This window comes from Felis catus, chromosome C1 (assembly GCF_018350175.1).
Source record: "Felis catus isolate Fca126 chromosome C1, F.catus_Fca126_mat1.0, whole genome shotgun sequence".
Lineage (NCBI taxonomy): Eukaryota > Metazoa > Chordata > Mammalia > Carnivora > Felidae > Felis > Felis catus.
In genome coordinates this window covers 164,881,242-164,904,813 of record NC_058375.1, presented here as the reverse complement: position 1 = coordinate 164,904,813, position 23,572 = coordinate 164,881,242, and the positions used below count along the sequence as shown (strand labels likewise).

Here is a 23,572-nt window from a genome sequence, read left to right as displayed (position 1 = left end):
AACTGGCTTCCGTTGGCTTTACCTGTGAACGTTCTTGAATGGGGGCAGGCTTGTCACCATTCTTTTGTACATCTCAGGGGAAGTGAATGACCCCACCACCAGGTAAATATTCTACTGGAGGTTCCCAGTCGGTTTCAGCAGTAGAAGGACTCACGGCTCTTCCTTCTTATCCTTGTGGTAGATAGTTTTTCCTTGCCCCATTTGAAGTTTTTCAAAAATAAATTACCCAGCAAATTTTATTTCATTCCCATAGTTTCACCTCCCACTGCAATAAGGCCATAGATGCCTCCATGCTGACTGCACCCTCCAATCAGCCCAGCCAGAAGCGAACAAAACAAGGACATTTCTACCCAGTTTATTTGAAACACTATTTTAAACAGACTGCTCTGAGTCATCAGTGATGTCCTGTTTCTAAGACAAAGAATAATTGCTCTGACCTCATAGTTGCTCTTTTCAAGGACTCAGGTTTAAAGGTTATGAAGAGCTATTCAAACTCAATTATTTCTAGCTCCCCCTCACTTTGTGCCCTGCCTTTCAGTGCGTGCTGGTGTGCCCATTCATAGTCCTAGACCAGTTCAAATAATATGTGTCTTCCAGATTACAAAATGAAGATTCATTCATTCCTTTATGTACTCTTTCAACCAACACTTCTTGAGCATCTTGGCATGCCAGGCACATGCATTGGTGCTGAGGATTCAAGATATCCTGACAGATGTCTTCTGGAGGGGAACCCAAATACCAACAATTGGCTGTGGCTGTCTTAAAACAAATTGCCCATCTTTTGTGTTGTTTTCTCTACTTTCCTTCCTTTGTCTTTTCCGTACTTCTTTACTTTTCATTGCTTATCTCTCATTCTTCTTTCCCTTTTCTCTATTTTTTCCTCCTTTTTTTTTAATCCCACTATGGCACAGTATTTTCAAAAGGCCACCCTTGTCTTCTGTTTTGCCCACTTATTTCATAGTACCAGTATTTATCAGTGGTTGAGGGCAAACCACTGCCCTGGCCAGATCAGGCTCATTTGGCAATTTTAGGCATCTGAGAGGAGGAAGAAAAGTGTGTGAACTATGGAATGGGTGAATAAACCTATTGGAAAAAGGGTAAGAGTTTTATGAATTGGAAAGAAAGACCATATTTCTGAACAAAGTGTCAATTTCTGGATTAGTCAGGATTGGCTGGGTTTTGTTGTAGTAATAAATAACCTCCAAACGTCAGCAGCTTAATCCAACACAAGTTTACTTCTTGCTGACGCTACATGTCCAACATGGGCCTGGGGAGGATGCAGTCACTCCATGTCATTCAGGAATCCGGGATATTGGACTCTCTGTCATTTCAGCATGTACTTCCAACATCACTTCTGAAGGGAAGGAGAGAGCTGGAGGGTCACCCAGTGCTGAATGCTTCCGCCTGGCAGTGACCCACAGTTCTGCTCATGACAACCAGACGAATCAGATGGCCTATCCAACTGCAAACGAGCTGAGCCGTGCAGCCATATGTGCTTGGGAGGAGAGGGTGGCTGACTCTTTGTGACATTAGTAGTGTCCACCACAGCACTCAGAGTCAGCAAGTTTGAAATCAAGACTGTGGAAAATCCTGAATGTCTGGCTGCAGTGTTTGAAGGACAAATGTAGAACAAATAGCCTGTGTTCTGCAGCGACAGAGCTCCCTCCTAGCCCCTCTGATTGCTGTTTTACAAGTGCACGTCTCTGGCCACCTAAAAGCCTCACCACCTCAGGCAACCTCTTCCACAGATCCTTGTATGTAAAGGCAGCATTTTAAATAAATACCCATGTGTGTCCTTTTATCCAATAAAATGTCAGTCTTAAATTACTAAGGTAATTCATCCCTAAGGTTGAAATATTCCTCTTAATTTACTTCTTTAATTAAGGGAGGTGTGGGGTTTGTGAGGCTTGGGCCATTAGGAAGCATAACTGTTTTGAGCCAAGACTGGGAGGCCACTCCTCGCCTCTGACAGCGTGATGGAGCGAGGCCGCCAGGAAGCCAGGGTGTCAAGGATGACAGGACAGCTCCATCTATTGTAGCCACCAACCTGAATACATAACAGAGTGCATCACCTCCCTCAGACACATTCTCTCAAAGTGAAATTAACTTTATGGGGTGCGCAATTGTAAAGTCTATTTGGATGGTTTTATGTAATGACCCAGGAGTTTTCAGACAAGTGACTTTTGGGCAGCTGTAAACTAGAGTTCGCCTGCACTCCTGGACTTCCTGGAACGTCAAAGATCAAAGTCTTAAGGGTCGTCCATCTAAGAGTGGTTGTGTACTCATGACTGATCCCTTGATGGAGCCCAGTCTAAAATAGAGAGGAAAGGTGACAAAATCAGTCCGGCACAGTGGCAGAGAGCTGAGTCTCCAGATCTAGGCCAATTCTGGGTTTTCATCTTGGTTGTCCACTAGGAGCTTGTGTGACCTTGGGCAAGTTACATAACATCTCTAAACTCTAGTTACCCATACAATGAGCTTGAAAATAATACTTGTCTCACAGGCTGGTTGAAAGAATTGAGTGAGGTGATGATACTTAACATAGTGGCTATCTCATATTAAGTGGTCAGAGAATGTTAACTCTTAGTAGTAGTTGTTACTACCAATACTTTTCAGGATAGCAAGCACATATGGAGCTTAAACAATATACTGTGCTGGACCCTGAAAGTTATACCTGAACGAATAGGTCAGAACCTCTGCTTTTAGGGATTTGCAAGTGTGTGTGTGTGTGTGTGTGTGTGTGTGTGTGTGTGTGTAAGGGAGAGAGAGAGGGTGGAGGGAGAAAATTGGGGGAAATGTAAGGGTAGAACAAAGAGAAGAAGCAGGAGAGGCATAAGACAAGATAACTAAAGTAAAAATAGACAGCATTTAATTGTGGGCTTACTCTCTCTTTACATAGATATATCTTTATATAACTGATCTCATTTAATGTTCACACAACCCTCTGGGTAGGCATTATTATTACCCTCATCTCACATTGGAAGAAAGGCAGCTTTAGAAAGATGAAGTCAGTTGCAGTGGGCAACATGTGGGGCTGCCTAGAGAAATGGAAGAAAGACGATGCTGTGTGGTCTGGTTTGACTGGAGCACAGGAGAGGAATGGCTAAGTGGAACAGGATCTACCTGGTGCTCCAGGGAAGCCCTGCTTGCCAGCACAGGTGGTCATTGCCCGCGTGGAGTCCAAGGTCATCTCTAATTTTGGCCACATAGTCGTTAGTGGAGTGCTGTTTGACCAAGAAACAGAAGACTGCCTGGAGGCGGTCCCCGCATCTTTGAGAGACAGGAAGACTAAAACATATTCAGGATGTGCTTAAGCTCAGCCTCAAATCTTGGGGCAAACTCAAGACATGCCAGAAACAGCAACCAATAGCAGACCAGTCCCACATGGTCTGTAGGTCACTGGAGGCGAAAGCTTGTTGGTGATCCAAGGTTGACCACTAGATGGAGCCCTGCCAGGCATGGTGACCCTTAAGGACAGAACCCAAATCCACCTCCCCACCCCTCCTACCTCCCATTTGTCTTTCCAGCACTACAAGTCCAAGACCACCATTGATCCCAGTTTCTAACATTCCTCCATATGTTTTATCATGAGTTCAGACAGTGTAAGGAAACTTGGAAGCTTCAAAACTCTTCTAGACTTTTGCTCCAGTAAACACTTTGGGAAGAAAAGTTATCTCCATGTAAAATCTCCATTAAAATAACCTTGTGGGCTTATCTGAAATTAGCACCTCCAGAATTCTTGTTGTGACTCTTGGTTTAGTTTACCTACTTGTGTCTTGATCTTACAATTGATATGCCCTTCTAATCAGATAAGAAAAGAGTTGAAGCATTTCTGGACTATAGACCAACCTCTAATGTTATTTGAAAATAGGAGTTGGGCTTAGGGGTTAGGTTTTTCCCTTTTTATTTGTGTATGATTTAGTGTTCATCCTGCACTAGACACTAAAATGCATTGTTTAATTATCTGAGCTCAACACACCATTTTATAATTCATTAGTCAGTTGCTCTTTGCAAAAGCTTATTTCTTATGAAACAAAAGTGGGAATCAGGCAACTGGACTATTTATCTCTCTTTAGGGGTTGGGGGTTAATATCTGATAGCTCATAACATCTTTATTATAATGCATTTATAATGATTTACTGGAATCATTCTATGGCTAAGTATCTAATGTCAAAGCTGGGATCTGGCATGAAATAAAATGCTGTATCCTTGGGTAGCTCTAGGGAGAAAAAGGCCTCAGCCAATATTTTCTGTGTAATTCTACAAACTGTAATAAGGGTAGGGGTAATTGCCTTAATGTCAATTAAGCTATTAATAATGCCCATCTTGTCATTCCTAAATATAGCAGTGTCTCAATCATACATTACTGTCCCCTGTTAAGACTACTCAGAAATGAGATCACAGCTTATGTGACTCAGGAAGTCTGTCTAGCAGTCAACCTTACTCCTTTACATAAAGGAAAGTTTGGAGATTGATTTACCTGTGTTTGATGAAAAATTTCTACTTAGACGCGTATTGGTGTTTGTAAGCGAAAGGGTCGGCAGTCCTTGTAAGCAGGGGAAATCCAGCCTTAAAAACTGTTTCCGGTTCCTATTCTGCTTCTAGATGGCCAGAGCAAGGTGCCCCTAATCAGGACTAGCGTTCTGGGTTCCAGGCCCATGACTGATGGTTCAGACAGTCCCAGACAACCGTCCAGGCATTTTAGAGTTGGGGGCGTTCACTCTAGCTACAGGTGATGGTGTGCTGTGTGCATGTTATTTCCAGGCAATTTGGATGCACACAAGTTCCTCAAGGACAGACAGACAACAGACTGAGACACGCCACAGAGTAAAGGGGCCAATGGTCCATCAGCAAATTTCAGCAGCCAGGGTCAAGGGAAAGGAATATTTGGAACACGGAATAGGGGGTGAACTGTGGGATGTGGGTGAGCGGGGAGGATGTCACCAACTCTCCCAGATCAGCCCTAAATCAGAACCATTTATCTCACAGCTAAGAAACAGGACAAGACTCCTTCAGCTGGCACTTATATTTCTCCTGGGCTAAGATTTCTAAGCAGTCACTTCCTTCTGCCCCCCCCCCCCCTTGTTGGCCCTCTTGGTGAAGTGAACTTCTACTTGATGATATTTAGAGCTCATTAATTTGTCCCAAGGAAGCTTATTGTATGGCAGTTTAATGACAGAAACCTGTTTTAATGCAAATGGACATGTAATCCCACTAAGCCACTCTGAGGGTGTAAATTTAGAACAATTGCTAGGAACTGACACCAGAGTTTAATAAGATGGAGGGCCAGTTCCTAGATCCCCTACGCCCAGGGGACCCTGCTTGGACACCGAGCCCCAGCCATGTTAGTGGAGCTGGCGGTTACCATGGCAATTTAAATGGGGGAGGGAGGAGCTTGGGCGAGCCTTTCTCAGGTGGTGGGTATCAGAGCTCTGGAAGAGTAGACTGGGGTACACGGAGCGAGGAGGGTTCTGAGAGGGGAGGAAGTGAAGGGTGAGTGGGTGTCTTCTGCTCATTATTCCTCAGGGTATAAGGTTGGGGAAGGTGTCCAGGAGGCAGCTTTCTGTCCTGGTTTCTTCCAGGCAAACCCCCACAGAAAGAGCACACCATCTTTCCTGGGACCCAACTTCTCCAGGCGGGTGAAGGGGAAAGCCTGCCTCTGGGGTGGTGGTGGGAGGTGGAAAGGAGACCGAGGCGGGAATTGTTTGTGAATATTTGCTAGATTATAATGCTGTTGGGTACTACATCATTCTCCAGAGAGCCCTGAATAAGGTTATTATGGGTGAAGTCATTTTTGTAATAAAGTTGGCTGTAACTCTGGGTCATAAATCACCGGTTCTGGTACTAAAAAAATTACTAACCATGCCTCCGTTACCACATACTGTCCTCCTTTTAAATACTTTGATTTTACTACAAATCCTCCATTGACTGAGATGGGGGAAATACACACAATGAGCAAATGATTCCTTCCGTCCCCGGCAGCGGCCGGGCCGGCATCTGGGCCTCCCGGAATGATTTCCTGAGGTGTGATGTTATTTATGGCGTGCTTTCTCTATCAAAAAGGCAAACAGCATCCCGAGTGACCCCGGAGCATTTGCATCATTGCTTCTCTTGCTAATTGATTCATCCCCTGGCAGGGCCTGAGACACGGGCTGTTAGCTGGACACTCTCTCCCAGCTGCAGAGCCCATGGATTAAGAAGCAAAGATGTTAATAAAATTGTTAAATGTCAAAACTGCAAAACCCACACCCATCCCGAGTCTATCAGCTCTTCGGGAATGATTCCGTAAAATACCATCTCCTCCCCTTGTCCTCTCAGTCTAAACTTCACAACCTTTGTTAGGTAAGGAGATTAAGAACTATCATTAACAACACCGATTGTTTAATTTCTTTCATCACTTCTTCCTTTCACATAAGAGTCTGGCACAGAATGAAAAGGAATGTTATCATATGAAGTGCATTTCAGATGTAATAAAGCAGAAAGGAGAGGGTGGCCCCAGTGGCAGTTGTAAGAGGGACAAAGTGTGGATCTCTATAGCTCAGTGGCTGCAAAGCAGAAAATGAAGATTGTAAAAACGTCACATAAAGAAAAAATGCACAGTGGATTCGTTTTGCGATGCCCATAATTCAGTAATGCCTTTAAGTAGCTAGAAGAAATATAATAAATGTTTTTCCACAACATTGATCATACTGTATCAGAGGAAATATTAGTGTGCAGGGAGCCATGATTATACTGGTAGTAATTCTCGGTGCAGAAAACTAGTAGAAGATGGGACCCTTTATAGGCCGAACTTTTATTGGCTGCAGTTATTTACCTTTAAGAATACGCCTAATACATTGTCCTATGGCTAAATATTTTTGTGAAAATTCAAACCAGCACTATCAGTAAATCAGAAATCCTGCCACCATTTTATAGAATTTATATATATATTTTCCTGCAGACGCTCTGATATGTTCCAGAATACAAGACCAGCCAATTGACCATGTAAAAATTCTGGAATGTCTGTAAAACAGATCCTTTTCTGTATTCTCAACCCGGATAGGAGCAGACAGGTTTATGGCATGTGATTCCACCCAAATGCCACCTGTATATATATAAGACATCTCTCTAAAGAAATTAAATGGATTATTAGATTATATACTGCAGTAAAACTATACCCAAAGCTGTAAGCAAGGAAAGGGTATGCATGTCATATAACTATGTAACTGCTTTTTTTTTTTTTTTTTTTTTTTTTTTTTTGTCCTGGAGAAAGCTTTGCAGGACGGGTTTTTTTTCTTTAGGGAGAAAAGAAGGGAACGGACTCCTCATGCCAGCCTCTTGCTCCTCGGACTGGCAAGAGCTGGTAATGCGGTGGCTGAAGCAACCTTGGTGCAGGAAGCCCGGGCATGTTAAGGGAAAGTTCTACCTTCGCTCTGGAGGGACCCCGGACTTCACTGTAGAAACCATCGAACTGGGCTTCCTGGGAGCACAAAATAAGAGCCAGCCCCACCAGTTTCTCGCAGAACTCCAAGGGGAGGTGAGACCTGGGCACGCTAATTCTCCCTATGTCCGCCACGAAGCCCTGCTGTGAAAGTTTCTGGGAGAAGCAACAGGGCAGAGGAATCTCCAGGTGAAGATACTGGGAGAGTAGTGGTGGGAGCACGGCATTCTTTCTCTTCAGAATCTGGATAGGCCAGCATGCAGTTCAAAGGCCTTGGAAAAGCAAACAAACCTGGCTTAAGGCTGTAGATTTACCTGCTCTGTTTCAATGCACATCTCCCCTAACTCTCTCTGACACAAATGGGAATCATTTCCCAGACTTTCCTTGCAGAGACCATCCCCATGTCTTTGTCCTAGCGCTCTTTGCTGCGTGCAAATCACGGGTTTCATGCACACAGGCTCCTTCGATGCAACAGTTTCTATGATGTTCCACCAAACAATGGGAGTGTATTAGCTAAAGGGCAATTGGCACGTTTTATGGAGTTATGTCTTGATTTTTTTTCGCTGGAGTTGGGTAGATATTTTGTCTGTTTTGTTTGATTTTTTTCCCCTTCCTCTAACAAGGAAGAAGTGAAAGAGGGCACTTTCAAGTTCTTCCCATCTTGACTTTAAAGAGGCAGGCAGTTGAAGAGAAAAACCCCAACATAAGGGAGTCTAAGATGGAGAAACAGCTTGCCACAAGATGACGGTTTCTCTGAAGGAGTGCCGCCTGGCAAGTTGGTAAGCAGTCACCTGATGTGCTCAGCATTGCTGTGGATGTAAATAATGTACAGGCTGAGGTGACCTAACAGGCTTCTGTCGAGTTCTTGCCCAGTATGGCAGAGGGGGTGCTTCATAAGCGGCATTGTTCTAGGTACTTCTAAGCAGCAGTGGCTCTTCTGGGATATTTTTAAATGAAAATTATTATTATTATTATTATTATTATTACTAATAGTCTTAGCTGCCTGCCAATTGAAAGAATGCAATTTAAAATGAAAAAAATTTTGAGGCTAACAGCTCTTTGAATTCCCTCTTTAGATATTTTATCACATTAATGCACCCATTACCAAAACTTATTAAAGATCAAAGGGTAGTCCTGTTCTTTCTTCCCTCTTCTTCCTTCCTCTCTTTCTTCTTTGTCTTCCTTCCTTTCTCTTCATTCTTCTTGCTTCTCTCCGTCTTCCCTCCTTCCCTCCCTCCCTCCATCCTGCCCTTCCTTCCTTCCGTCCTTCCTTTCTTCCTTCCTTCCTCCCTTCCTTTTCCCCTTCTCTCCTTTATTTTCCTTTCCTTTTCTCCTCTTTCTTCTCCTTCTTTCTCTTCTTCAATGACTTGGAAAAATCGTAATGAATTTCTTAGAGCAATTCTACAACAATGAAATTATTCAGGGTCACACATGCCTTCCCTGGAGTGTTTAACAATGGAGTCAAGCACAGCGTCCATTTTTGCTGGGTGTGCAGAATACGCAAAGTCTCATTTATCCTTGAAAAAATATTTAAGTGTGTTTAGGAGGGTCAGAGAGAGGCTTGGAGAGTAGACCTGCTATAATTTTAGTAAAATTAAAAAAGCAACAAAATAATAATGAAACAACCGACTTTGGAAACTACTTAGTAAATAAACAGTAAATTTAGCTTCACTGGAAATCTAGCCTGCATTATGGACTTACAGTGTGACCAGAAAAAGACTGTAACAACATTTGACAATACAAAACCTTTGATTATAATATGAAACATTTTATATTCTAAAATGAGACACACTTGTAATTATCTCTGCAACCGCTGGATGTCACTGTTGCATACGTCTGGCTGTAAAAACTTTCCACTTAGGCAATCTGAAACGGATATTTTAAGGGCTGTTATGTTACCTCCTTGGCACTCTACGGTTTGATTGAGCACATGCTACCATGCTAAGACAACTCTCTTCTCCATTCAGTGCAGTCAGCCCAATTCTCAATTATGGCACTCTCCTGGGAATTCTTCTAATTTATACAGGATGAAATTCCCCAAACACAATTATCTTCTTCACTATACTTAAAAGGAATATGGTACTTTTATAATAGTTCCCAACATTGTATATTAATTATAACTAACACATTCTGGATACCAAATGGAGTGAAGTGAAAACATAACCATAAAATACCCTGGATTTATAAAGTGTCTTTTTTTTTCCCCCTCAAAGAGCTTATAACAGTTTCATATCTATTTGCTCATCTGTCTTCCCAACATCCCTAGGGGGTTACCTGCTTTAATGCTTTTATGAGTCAAAGTTGACCTGTGAAATAAATTGAATGAAGTAATTATTTACACTGGCATCCCAGGAGTAAAGCAAAAGCAAACATTGGAAATGTGTTCCAGACAGCGAATTCTAGTTTGCAAAAGTAACTCACTAAAATTTTGGTGTTCTGGGGTTTTTGTTTTTTTTTTTTGTCAATTACTTTTATAATTCCTTAATTCATGGGCCCTTTAATTCTTCTTTTAAAAAGTTGTTTTAAAAAATCTGAGCCATCTAGTGTAGCTGACGTTATACAGAAATTAGATCTAGAGACTTTTCCAAACCTGAAAAAAAGCCTGGCTCAGGAGAAGTGCTAGACTAGGCTAGACCCACGGGGGCAGGGCTGAGGGGGGTGGGGGCGACAGATGAACCAATTGGAACAGTCCTTAGCTTTCTCTGTGGTTAGAAATGATCATGAACTTCAATTTTGCCATCTTGTTTCATCTCTTTCTTTTTCTTAAAACCTTGGAGTTGTCTCTAACTTCCTCTTCTGCCTTTGCACTGCAGCAGCCAGAGCTGTTCTTGGAGGACCATCGGTCTAGATCGTGTATGAGGGTTGGGGGTACTCTATGTTTTAGGGAACGAGCAGAGAGCTGTGTGCCTGCCATCAACGGATGCTTTGATCCAAAATTTCAGTCATTGTTTCCACATTTAGGGGCTGGAATGAACATCAAAGAAGTGGGTGTACGGAATTTACTGAATGCCAAAGAAGTACAATAACATACAGAGGATATAAGCAAGTCCCAGTGGCAAAATTTGCTGCCAATTCTTGCACATAATAGAGGCCCTAAAATGACAGTCTATCTTTGACAAATGCATAATGATATCAGTGCCAAGGGAAGGAACTAGCATGCTGCAAGGTGAATAAAAGAGTTGGGAACAATTCAGTGGACTTACACATTTCCTTAGTGTGTTTTCACACAACAAGGAAAAGCAGATGACACAAACGCATTAGGTAATCATTGGACTGGGCTGCACACTCACCAGCAGTTTCAAACCGACCTGGCTCTTCTGGGATCCAGCTCTAAAGATGAAAATAAAATGTGATTAGAAATCATTCATCTTCTGGAGGGGGGAAAAAAGGAACAAGAAAGTGAAAATAGCTTTCTTGTTCTGTCTTGGATAGTTCCAGTTTTAAAGCCCATATGTTGTTTGCTATAACTTCGCCTCCCAGGGCCAATGCATTCCAAACGCTTCAGCTAGTGCTCTGCACCGAGTAGTCTCGGAAGTTAGGGCTCATTTGTATCCACAGTCTTTGTTCAAATATGGATTAATTTTGGTTAATTTCAGTAGGTGCACATAAAGTAAAATGCACAGAACTGAAACCCTTGAAATCAGGCCATTGCGTGATCATCTAAAAACCTACTTTTCAAGCTCTTTTAAGTTTTATTTTTGAAATAAAAACAATAAAATGACTGTAAAAAGTTTCCAAAAGCGTTGACATTATGAGCAATTGCTAACCAAGGCTATTCCCAGAATGATAGTGCAAATTTGGATATAATTCTGGAAAAGCTAACTGCCCTGCAGTGCCAGCTATAAATATTTCATTCAGGAGGTGATTTGAGAAGGGTCCTGCAGCATGTGGCTCTTGCCTCCAGGGCCACGTATCTTTGCAGATGCATATTGTGTTGCTGACACCAGGGCTGGCATTGGAGGGCAAAGGCAGACTTTTGCCCTTAAGCTGTAATCCCTTGACTAATATGAAGATGAGTGTGTGAGACCTTCTGTAGGCTGCTTTAAACAGCCAGACCGCATGTGGATATTAGAGAAAGAAGTTCCGAGAAAGAAGTTCAGGTGGATGTTAGAGAAAGAAGTCTCAAAATGTCACAGTACGTGGCAAGTGCCTGCAGGGCTCATGAGCACAGTCCGGTAATGAATCGAGCGTGGGCAAGGCCAGGTGTGTGTGTTTATTTGAGACCCTCCTTGGTCGAGCAAGAGATGGTGCCAGTTGCAAACAGAACCAACATTTCTGTCCTTTGTGTTAAGCAGTCAGAGCACATTTGCTCATACACACCAAAACCATTTCCAACACAGCTCCCACAGGTCCTTGGTGCTTTTTACAAAATTTCTTCCAGTGGCTTTGCACTACCTAGCAAAGGAGCGCATGGAAGCATCCTGCTCTGTTTATTGTGCATATTAAGTAATTGCAATGATATTCACTGTTTCAGACTCCATAATGAAATAAATGGGTGCCCAGCAATATTAGAAAATGGACAAACAAGTATTCAACCGGCCGGATGAACCATGGCTTTCTGGCATTAAAAGTGTAATATTTATGAGTTAATTTAATCATAGAAGAAACTATTGAGTAGGTGACTGAGTAAAATGATGACTGTGTATTATGCTTTTGCCACGCAGCTGGATAAACATATTCAACGGCAGACCTTGGCAAGAACTGCAAAGATGCTCTTGACAATGGCATGAATAAATATTAGGTGCTGCCTCACATTCACTGCATTTGAGATCTTGAGCAAAGCCAGATGAGTTTTAGCAGGGAAATGTAGAAGAAGCCACACATGCACGCTGGGATTATGTAAACATTGGAGTCTTTCTCTGCTGCATGGGAATGGCTCTAACATTCATTTTCGTCTACATCACTGACAGATTTTTTTTTCTTATTATCTTTGCAGTTCTACAAGTGTACTTTAGCATTAAGACCCAGCTTTGGGGAAGCTTATGGCAGGTTTTTCAACAACATACATGTGGGGAGAAAAGAAATACTTTGCCTAGGTTACCCAGAGCTGACCAAAAAAGATTTTATTTTGTAGTGACCCAACTCAACCTATATAGAACAGTAAATTGGAAAAATTCCTTTAGATTCCTTCTTGAGTTTCTTTAGAATATATGGCTTCTGATTCCAAGAAGGACCATATTTTGAAAAGATTTTGAAGAGAGGAGATCGGTAACATTAACAGTCAGTTGAAGAAGCATTTACATCCGGTGCAAAAAGAACCAGTGTGTAAGAGAGTGTTATGGAAATATGTCATTGTGAGTTTTTCCCTGTACAATTGTCATTTTACCAATAAAGGAAAGATCTTTTTCCCCAGATTTATTGAGATATAATTGATATATAACGTTGTATAGGTTTAAGGGCGTATGACATATTTGTTTGAGATATTTACACTGGGAAATCACTACCATCGTGGCATCAGTGAACACCTCTATCACTTCACGCGATTGCCATTTCTTTTTTTGTGGCAACAGCCCGTCAGGTCTACTCTCTAAGTAGCCTTCAGGTATATAATACGGTGTGGTTAACTATAATCACCAGGCTGAACATTAGATCCGTCCAAGCTTAGTCATCTTATAACTGCAAATGTGTACCCTTTGACCAACATCTTTCCATTCCCCATGCACCAGCCCCTGGTAACTACCATTCTACTCCCTGTGTCTGTAAGTTTGACTTTGTTTTGTTTTTGTTTTGTTTTTGTTTTTGTTTTTGTTTTGTTTTGTTTTGTTTAAGATTCTGCATTTGAGGGATACCATGCAGGATTTGTCTTTCTCTGTTTGATGTATCTCACTGAGCAGAATGCCTTCAAGGTGCATCCATGTTTTTTGCAAAGGCAGGATTTCCTTCTTTCTCTTAGCTGAATGGTATTCCATTGTATACAGTATATACATATACCGCATCTTTATCCATTCATCCTTTGATGGACACTTGGAGTGTTTCCATGAGTTGGCTATAGTGAATAACGCTGCAGTGAACATGGGAGTGCAGGTATCTCTTCGAGACCCTATTTTCATTTCCTTTGAACATATACCCTGAAGGGGGATTGCTGATCATATGCAGTTCTATTTTTAATTTTGTAAGAAACCTCTATATTGTTTTCCATAGTGGCTGTATTCATTTACATTCCCACCAACAGTGCACAGAGGTTCCCTTTTTTCCACATTCTCACCAACACTTGTTATTTCTTGTCTTTTTGATGACTGCCACCTAAAGGTGAGAGGTGATAGCTCCTTGTAGTTTTGATTTGTATTTTCCTGATGATTAGTGCTATTGAGCGTCTTTTCCTGTACCTGTTGGCTATTTGTATATCTTCTTTGGAAAATATCTATTCAGTTCCTTTGCCCATTTGAAATTGGATTTTTGTTTTGTTTTGTTTTGCTATTGAATTGCATGAGCTCTTTATGTATTTTGGATTTTAATCACTTACCAGATATATGATTTGCAAATATTTTCTCCCATTTCATAGGTTGCCTTCTTATTTTGTTGGTTGTTTCTCTTTCTGTGCAGAAACTTTTTAGTTTAATGAGTCCCACTATTAATTTTTGCATTTGTTGCTTATACTTTTGGTGTCATATCCAAAAAATTATTGCCACGACCAGTGTCAAGGAGATTTCCCCCATGCTTTCCTCTAGGAATTTTATGGTTTCCATTCTTCTGTTTAAGTCCTTAACTCATTTTGAGTTAATCTTTGTGTATGGTATAAGATAGGGGCCCAATTTCATTCTGTTGCATGTGATTATCTTAGTTTTCTCAGCACCACTTATTAAAGAGACTATCTTTCTGTATTGAGTATTGTTGGCTCCCTTGTCAAATATTAGTCAACTTTACATGCAAGGGGTTATTTCTGACTCTCTATTCTATTCCATTGGTCTATGTGTCTGTTTTCATGCAAGCACCATACTGTTTTGATTCCTATAGTTTTGTAATCTTGTTTGAAATCAGGAAGGGTGATGCCTTCAGCTTTGTTCTTCATTCTCAACATTACTTTGGCTATTCAGGATCTTTTATGGTTCCACATGAACTTTAGGATTTTTTTATTTCTTGAAAAATGCCAATAGAATTTTGATAGGGTTTGCATTGGATTTATAGATGGCTCTGGGTAATATGAACTTTGTCTCTTACAGGCAGCATATAGTTTGGTGTTTTTTTTTTTTTTTTAATCCACCCAGAAACTCTATGCCTTTTGATTGGAAAATTTAATCCATTTATGTTAGAGTACTTACTGATAGGTAAGGACTTACTATTGCTATCTTATTGTTTTCTGGCTGCTTTGTAGTCCCACTGTTCCTTTCTACCCCTCTTGCTGCCTTTCCTTGTGAACTGATGGCTTTCCACAGTGGACTGCTTTGATTCCCTTCTCTTTATCTTTTGTGAATGTACTGGAGGTTTTTGCTTTCTGGTTATCTTGAGGCTTACATAAAACATCTTGTAGATGTAACGGTCTATTTTATATTGACAACCAAATTTGGATTACATACAAAAACTACCCTTTTACTCCTTCCTTTTATGTTTCTGATATCGCAACTTACCTCTTTTAATATTGTGTATTCATTGCCAAATTATTGTAGCTATAGTTATTTTTAACACTCTTGTCCTTTAAGACAATTTCTTACTAAGGTCTTTGCTTTTGATTTTCTGGAGCACACACACTGTCTCTAGAACAACAATAGAAGAACTTCGGTCTCTGGGCCATGTTGTTTGTGCCACAGACTTCAGCTTAAACCTGTGAATGCCCTTCACATTCCTTTTACTGTCCTTTTATTGTTTGAATTGACGTAGCATTAAAATATGAGAACAGAATGCATCCAAGAGGTTAACAGAGCTGACGGGAAAAACACCTATGTAGGTGTGGGTATTCTGGATTCTAGTCTTAGTTGGTGTGTAACCCTGGGCAAGTCACTTTGCCTCTCTGTACCTCAGTTTTCAATCCATAAAATTATAGGAGCACCTGGGTGGCTCAGACAGTTAAGCATCCAGCTTCAGCTCAGGTCATGGTCTCACAGTTCCTGAGTTCAAGCCCCGCATCGGGCTCTGTGCTGACAGCTCAGAGCCTGGAGCCTGCTTCGGATTCTGTCTCCCTCTCTCTCTGCCTCTCTCCGGCTTGCAATCTGTCTGTCTCTCTCTCAAAAATAAATACACATCAATCCATAAAATTGTAGGAATATTTTTTCCCAGCTTTGAGTGTGATTAAGTAGATCATCTAAAGCATTACTTGTTTTTGTTATTAAACCACAATGCATTTGGTTGAAACTGTCCTGTTCCAGAAAAGATCTCAGTTGCACTCAGAGAAGTTAAAACACAAATTTCAGACTACCATGGCTACAACTTATCCTTCCCAATATAACCAAGTGAAATATGGTGACCCTCAAGCTTAATTTTTCCTTATTTTCTTTTGAAGAAACTTCTAAAAAATCTTATTTTTAAAAGGAAATCCAGGGACACCTGGGTGACTCAGTCAGTTAAGCATCTGACTTTGGCACAGGTCATGATCTAACAGTTCATGAGTTCGAGCCCCGTGTCGGTTGAGGTGGAGCCCCACTTTGGGTGAGGTCGAACCCTGCTTCTCTCTCTCTCCCTCTCTTTCTCTGCTCCTCGTGGGATTCTCTCTCTCTCCTCTCTCTATCTGCCCCTCCCTCACTTGTGTCTTATAAATAAATAAATAAATAAATAAATAAATAAATAAATGGAAATCCAGCTCATCTCCCAACTACTTTGTCTTCCTGGTGACATTCTTAATTGGACTCATTCCACTTTGACATGCATTTAACAAATAAGTGACCAGAGTGCTTGACCCATGCAGTGTAGCTAGAAGTAGCAAGAGGGGGGTTTGGAGGTAAAATTGCCAAAAGTTGGTGATGGGTTGGGTTTGGGAAAGTGAGAGAGAATGAAGTATCAAAGATAACTCCCAGACTTATACAGAAGTTGAGAGAAGAAACATTTATAGGAATAATAAAGAATTCAGTTTTGGATATATTAAATCCAGGGAAAGATCATAAGCGCAGCTATGATGGTAAAAGAGCACTGAGCTTAAGAGTTTATTTATTATTTCATTTTATTTTTTTAAAGTAAGCTCCACACCCAACACGGGGCTTGAACACATGACCCTAAGATCAAAAGTCACATGTTCTACAGATTGAGCCAACCAGGCACCCAAAAGAATACTGAGCAGAACTTCGATTAAGGTGCTGGCTCTGCTCCAGTATGTATGACTGTGGGAACAAAGACTTAGTCTTCCTGAGTTTTGGTGTCCTTATCTTTAAAATGGAGATATTAATATCCTTGTCATCTCTTGTTGGGAAGGTAAAAATGACAAGTAATCTTAAGTAATCTTTACACTCAGTGTGGGGCTTGAACTCATGACCCGAGATTAAAAGTTGCACATTCCAGTGACTGACCCAGCCAGACACCCCAACAAGTTTTTGAAGGCACTTTATATGGAATCATCCTACTTCTTATTACTACAGAGACATAAGAAATAACAGAAAAAAAAATACATTGGGACTTTTTGTCCTGGAAACATCCCCACTAAGTAACAGATATCCTTCTCTTCTTGTCTTTTCACTAATTCACCTTGTGTCTTTCACCCAGTTGCCTGGGAGGCTCTCTCTTTCTCTTCTCTATCTTCAGGAGGATGCCTACACCCATGACCTCATCTTGAAGGGCACAGAGAGTTAATGTGGAGAAGAATCTCTTGAGATTCATGGTTCATTAGGGGCAGGAATCATGGCTTTGGAATGTTATGGGATTCCAATGAATATTAATTGATTGGGCTTTAGCATTACCATTTTCCCACCATTACCATTAAAACCACTAGGTTTTAAATTGGTGGGAAGAAGGAGAGATTTTAGTCAGTTGGGAGAAAACATCTCCATGTATGTTCATGTTGGTTTGGGAACATCCATTAACCCCACAAAGTCAAGCCTCAGCTCATGCCGAGAACCCAAGGAGGGATAAGGGCCATGGAAACATGAGGGAGGAGCTAATTTTTCCTCTACTTATGTTTCACCAGGGTGAACTCCTTGATCCCTCCCTACAAAGATGGACTGAAAACCTGTGTGTGATGAACATATTCTGACCACTCCAAACCCAAGCAGGGAATCTCGCTGCCCACAGCAGTGGGGTAGCCCTGGATGTAGCAGAGATTCCAGGAGAGGGCAGATGTAAGAGGCAAAGAAGGCTCATTCTCAAAGGGCAGATAGATTCTGCTTGTGAAATATGGGCTTCATAAAATGTGAACATTTATTAAACTTCAACATTGGGGCAAAGAGTACAGAAATATCTGAACTGTGCCTCAGTCTCATAACCTTTCTGGGTGGGTGGGGAGAACTAGTAAATGAAAGACTGGGTACTAGATAATGTCTCTGTGCTGGGAAGCAAGTTTTGCTGTGTTGTTGTCTTTGCCTCTTACGTGTATTTTTTGAATCTCTGTTTCCTGCCTGAGAATTTCCAAGTGCAGCAACAAAAAAGTGAAAACATAGCTCAAACTATCCCCCCACTTTCCAAGATTGGATGCTATTTCTGCATTAACATTTTTTTCCAGCTGAGCTCTATGATGAATATCTGAACACAAACTTCCTATTTATTGGAGTTGTTACTGGATATTATTGTTCTATTCTTTGATTAGTGTCTCTAGTATATTTGTCATGATGTCTTAACATATTCAAATAACGGGTCAGTCATTAGCAAATTTTCAGGGCTGTGTAAGGAATCACTGTAAACAGACGTGACGCTATGCTTCCCAGTGTATGCGTGTTGACATGCATATACGTCACTCCAAAGAGAGGCACCACTCGTCATTTGGTATATGTAAGGTATTTAGGATGGTAGCGGCATCATGGTTAAGTCCTATGTAAGTCTTGGCCACTGCTGCTTCTATTGCTACCATTACTACACTCTTACTCTTGGAAAGGCTAAGTGTTATCCTGCGACCAGGGGTCAGTTGGACTGGTTTCATGAGATCTACCAACCCCTGGTGTGGACCTAACCCATGTGCAGATTTGACTTTTGCTTCTCATCTATGAGTGGCCCTTTGACCCTTCAGAAAACCATCTTTCTAGGTCCACATTTTTGCCATTGGCTACCTCTTGGGAACTGTCAGAGTGTCACAGGGAAGCTTTGGGATGTAGCGTGCATGGGGGCCATCACTCTAAGGCAGTGTTTCTCAAATTATGTATGGTGAAAGGTAAGTGTTGTTGTTGTTGTTGTTGTTGTTTTTAAATTTCCAATCTGCCACAGCCTGATATTTTTTAAGGTGCAATAAAAATAAGTTAAAATGGAATATAAAACCAATATACACAAAATTCAAGTCCCATTTTTTATTAGATTCAACAGACGTAACCTCCTCCTGCCAAATGTCTCTCCACATTTGAAATGCTTCCTCTCGATGCTGTGTTTGTCTCATCTCTGAACAGTAACCAAGATTACAATAGCAGGCCTCGTTTTGAACAGCAATATCTTAAAGGACAGTGAGGAACCCCAAAGGCCTGTCATTTTGTGGAGGTCAGAGGCCTCTCACCACAGTCGAGGACGCTGGCGGTCACCAGGCCTCAGGCCTCAGCTTCCCCGGTGTGAAGCTGGTGTGCAGAAGGTGCCTGAGAGGCCATGAAGGAAAACTGTGTTCTCCTGGGTGCTGGCCATTCTCTCAGCTGGGAATTAATGCACAGTGAAGCAGTAGGTTGTTGAGTGCAGATGCACAGGTGTGGAAACAGTTTGTGATAGGCAGGTTTATGGCATATAAACACATTGTATGATATACTGTAATCAACTATATAAACAACTTTAAAATTGTCTCTACTTCATATTTCCAGCATTTGGTTTTGTTAATCATATGTCTTCCTGACAGCAATTAAATAACCTTGAGAGAAAACGTGCACCTGCTGTCTCCCCTGGGGAAGCTACATCTCTTTTGTGAATGACATAAGTTCTCTATAAAGCATAACTGAAGATCGAATTGAATTTGGAGATATGTCTCCTTTCTCTCTTGTTTTATCTCTAGTTGAGTTGGAGGGCATGGCTTAATAGAGCTGATCTTTTTCTGGATCCCTATTCTAAGATTCTACTTAAACCAAAACATTTCATTGAGGGGCTAATTGGAGACAAGATCTAAATGAGGTTGAGGTGGGTATGGCAGAGAGGAGGTCCCATGGTCGCCTCCTTGGCCTTCACTCCCAACCTCTCTTCCTCAAGGCTCCCGGTTCTTCTGGATTTCCTTCTATGAACACTATACTGGTCCTGTTTTCCTTCAAACAAAACAACATAACAAAGCATTTGTTTTGCTTGGGTCAGGTTCCACACAGGGTCCATTCATTAGGATTGTTGAATTAAGTATCTCCTAATTGAGGGCTGCAATTGAGCCTGGGTGGCTCAGTTGCTTAAGCATCTGACTCTTGATTTTGGTCAGAAGATTGAGCCCTGTGTAAGGTTTTGTGCTGCATGTGCAACCTGCTTAAAATTCTCCCCCTCCCTCCCCAACTCGTGTGTACTCTCTGTCTTGCTCTTACAAAATTTTTTTATTTTACCCTCTTGTACTGCTGGTGGGAATGCAAACTGGTGCACCCACTCTGGAGAACAGTATGAAGGTTCCTCAAAAAACTAAAAATAGAACAGCCTGAAATCCAGTAATTGCACTGTTACTATTTACCCAAAGGATGCAAAAGTAGAGATTCATAGGGGTACAGGTACCCCAATGTTTATAGCAACATTGTCAATAATAGCCCAACTATGGAGAGAACCCAAATGTCCAATGACTAATTAAGAGATAAACAAATTGCGAGACACACACACACACACACACACACACACACACACACACAGAGTGGAATATTACTCAGCCATCAAAAAGAACAAAATCTTGCCATTTACAATGATGTGGATGGTGCTAGAGTGCATTATGCTAAGCGAAATAAGTTGGTCACAGAAAGACAAATACCCTATAACTTCACTCTTCCGTGGAATTTAAGAAACAAAACAGATGAACATATAGGAAGATGGGGAGAGATGAGAGGGAACAAACCACAAGGGACTCTTAATGATAGAAAACAAAGTGAAGGTTTCTGGAGGGGAGGCCGGTGGGGGGATGGGCTAGATAGTTGAAGGGCATTAAGGAGGACACTTGTTAATGATGAGCACTGGGCGTTGCATGTAAGTGACAAATCACTGAATTCTACTTCTGAAACCAATGTTGCACTGTATGTTAACTAACTAAAATTTAAATTAAAAAAGAAAGAAAAAAGAAGAGAAAATTAAAAAAAAGTCTCTCTGAGTTTTTTGACAGGTATCAGGGCTCCGGGGAGGAGGTCATGGGGCCGGGTGGGCACTGACTGGGAGCTCAGTGCAGCTGCGCTGCTGTGCCCTGAACTGGCTGAATCTTGACTCTGGATTTGTTCTGCGAAGCAAAGTTTGGGGAGTTAGTACCCTGGGGGTGTGTTCTCGAAGCTGGCCTGGAGCAACAAGTGGTCCTGGTGGCACCAGATGGGGGAGCAGCAGCCCCAGTACCAGCTCCTCAGGACAGACAACTACCAGCCCAGCTGTAGCCACGTGGACTTGGGACCACCATTCCCCGCACACCTCTTCCACCCTGATGAGTGGGCTGACTTGTCCAAGCCATGTGGCCAGTAGGAAGTCCTGACCATGCAGCATCACAAAGGTTTCACAAACTGGCCAAGTCCTGTGTCTTGCAGCTGGAGCTCCCAGGATCTGGAACCCCATCCCCATCGTATTCTGCTGAGTTGATGAATTGGGAACAGATGTCCAGAAGAGGAACATAAGCCGTGGAGTCTTTCACTCACTCTCAGAATGGTTCCATCCCCTCTATCTATTTTGTAAGAAAAATGGCTTCAGAACACAGCATTTTGTCAGTGTGAAAAAGATGCCAGAGCTATTTGACCTTATTTTTAATCTGTTGGCCTGATGGAGAATGAGAATACCCTAATACTTATTGCAACTCTACAAATTTTCTTTCTTGGCTCTTTGATGATAGTCCTGTCAAGGATGAAGGTAAATGATCCATGGGGTTGGAAATGCTCCTGTTACCATGGATGTTACTACAACTGTCAGGACAAATTCAAGCCAGGAAGGTTACTAGATCACAAATGGGAGATGTGCACCACCATCCACAAGGCATCCTGGAATTATCATCATGACGGGGCCATGTCTTTATATTACAAGTGAATTGGAAACCATTTCAGCACTGGTTTAGACAGTAGGTTTGGGAAGCAACTATCTTCTCAATGATGAACCAGCTAAAGGTGGACTGATCGTTCCAATCTTCCAAGAAAGGCTTCTTGCTGCAATATTCACTTATTAGCCATCAAAGGGGAGGCTATTTATGCATCTAAACCCTGGAGGGCGCAATCAGAAAAGAACACAGTATACCTTAAAAGGATCATCTATATATGCCAGTTTACTGCACTGGTCAAAAAATGGCGTCTGAAAGCTTCAATCCCTCAAGTAATCAAGATAGATTACAAAGTTAAGGGTGTTGGGAATCCAAGAAGATCTGGAGTGGTCCACAGATCTGTATAAAGTTTTCCTCATTTTTCTGACCTCACCATCTGCTCTCCCAGTTGAGTTTGAAGCTGATTATTGGAGTTCAAGAGGAAAGGGACACTGCCTGCTGTTTGCTGCTTTGATTTTCCTTGTATAGCACCATAACTGTAATAAACGAACTTTTCTTCCCTCTCCAGAGATGGCTTTTCCAACACATTGTAATCAAAGGAACTGAAAGCATTAGATTGATGTCTCAATGGACCAAGTATCTGAGCTCTTCACTCTGGGTGGCAAAAGAAAGGACTGAACAGTTAAGCTCTGAGTTTATCCATTCCTACTTCTGGAAATTATCGGAATGGAAACTGCTCTCTATTTTCTTGCTTACTTGATGACTTTAGTTAAAGAATAAGCCAAGTCACCCTGTTGCCTATGAGAGGGGACAGAAAGAGTTTGGAAAGCTCCACCATATGCTATTTATTTAGCATCAACTGTCACCAAACTCTTTCCCCTCATCCCCAGTGTGGAAGAGCCTGGAGGGGAAGGAAAAGGCTTCTAGACTGCTTATGTTCAATCTTTAGAAGTTTCTAAAGAAAACTAGTCGCTCTGAATTTCAGTCTGTTTACAGGGATACTATTTTAAAAACTGGATGTGATTCTTTCCTGCCCTTTAACATATGATCAAATAAATACATTTGCATGTCAAAAATTTATATATTTCCCTATCATCTCTTCTCTTTTTTTTCCCTTGCAGTTTTTTTTTTTATTTTTTTTTCAACGTTTATTTATTTTTGGGACAGAGAGAGACAGAGCATGAACGGGGGAGGGGCAGAGAGAGAGGGAGACACAGAATCGGAAACAGGCTCCAGGCTCTGAGCCATCAGCCCAGGGCCTGATGCGGGGCTCGAACTCACGGACCGCGAGATCGTGACCTGGCTGAAGTCGGACGCTTAACCGACTGCGCCACCCAGGCGCCCCTCCCTTGCAGTTTTTATTGTTGTTGAAGAAATTGGCTGTCTTGGAGTTTCCAACAGTTTGGATTTTGTTGACTGTGTCCCTATTTATTGTGTTATTCTGTCATTGTAAGCTCTAAATTGGCAATTAGATCTAGAGGCTTGATAAAATTCAGATTCAATTATTTTGTCAAGAATATTTCATATGCAGTGTTTTGTACTTCAATTAGGAGGTACATATCTGATTGTCTCTTTTTGGTGATCTGAGCAGCCATTGTTGGTCATTGCTCAGATCCACTAATTCATTAGGAGGTCACAAAATGGTGATATCCTGATTCTATTGGTCCTTATTCATTTATTGGCTGAAAACGTTCTATGAAGAGAAAATTCTCCTTGACTCTCTGGTTACTATGAGACTAGGTGTTTTTTGTTTTGTTTTGTTTTGTTTTGTTTTGTTTTGTTTTGTTTTGCTTTGTTTTTTAGCACAATGAATTGGTTCCCTAGTATCCTCTAAAGGTGAATGTAACTTTTTTTGTATCACACTGAACTTACAAATTTGAATATACTTGATATGTTTTAATCCATTGCGTTTATCAGCATACTGATGCTCAAATCTTTGGCCAGTTGGGTCCTCTTTAAGCTGATTCCCAAACCCTCTGGATAGAACCCCAGTAGCTTTT

At 41.5% G+C, this 23,572-nt stretch overlaps 1 pseudogene; it reads left to right on the top strand.

Moving 5' to 3' along the window:
- The first annotated feature begins 8,161 nt into the window (after positions 1 to 8,161).
- LOC101093879 lies at positions 8,162 to 22,655 on the top strand (annotated as a pseudogene).
- Positions 22,656 to 23,572: the final 917 nt, after the last annotated feature.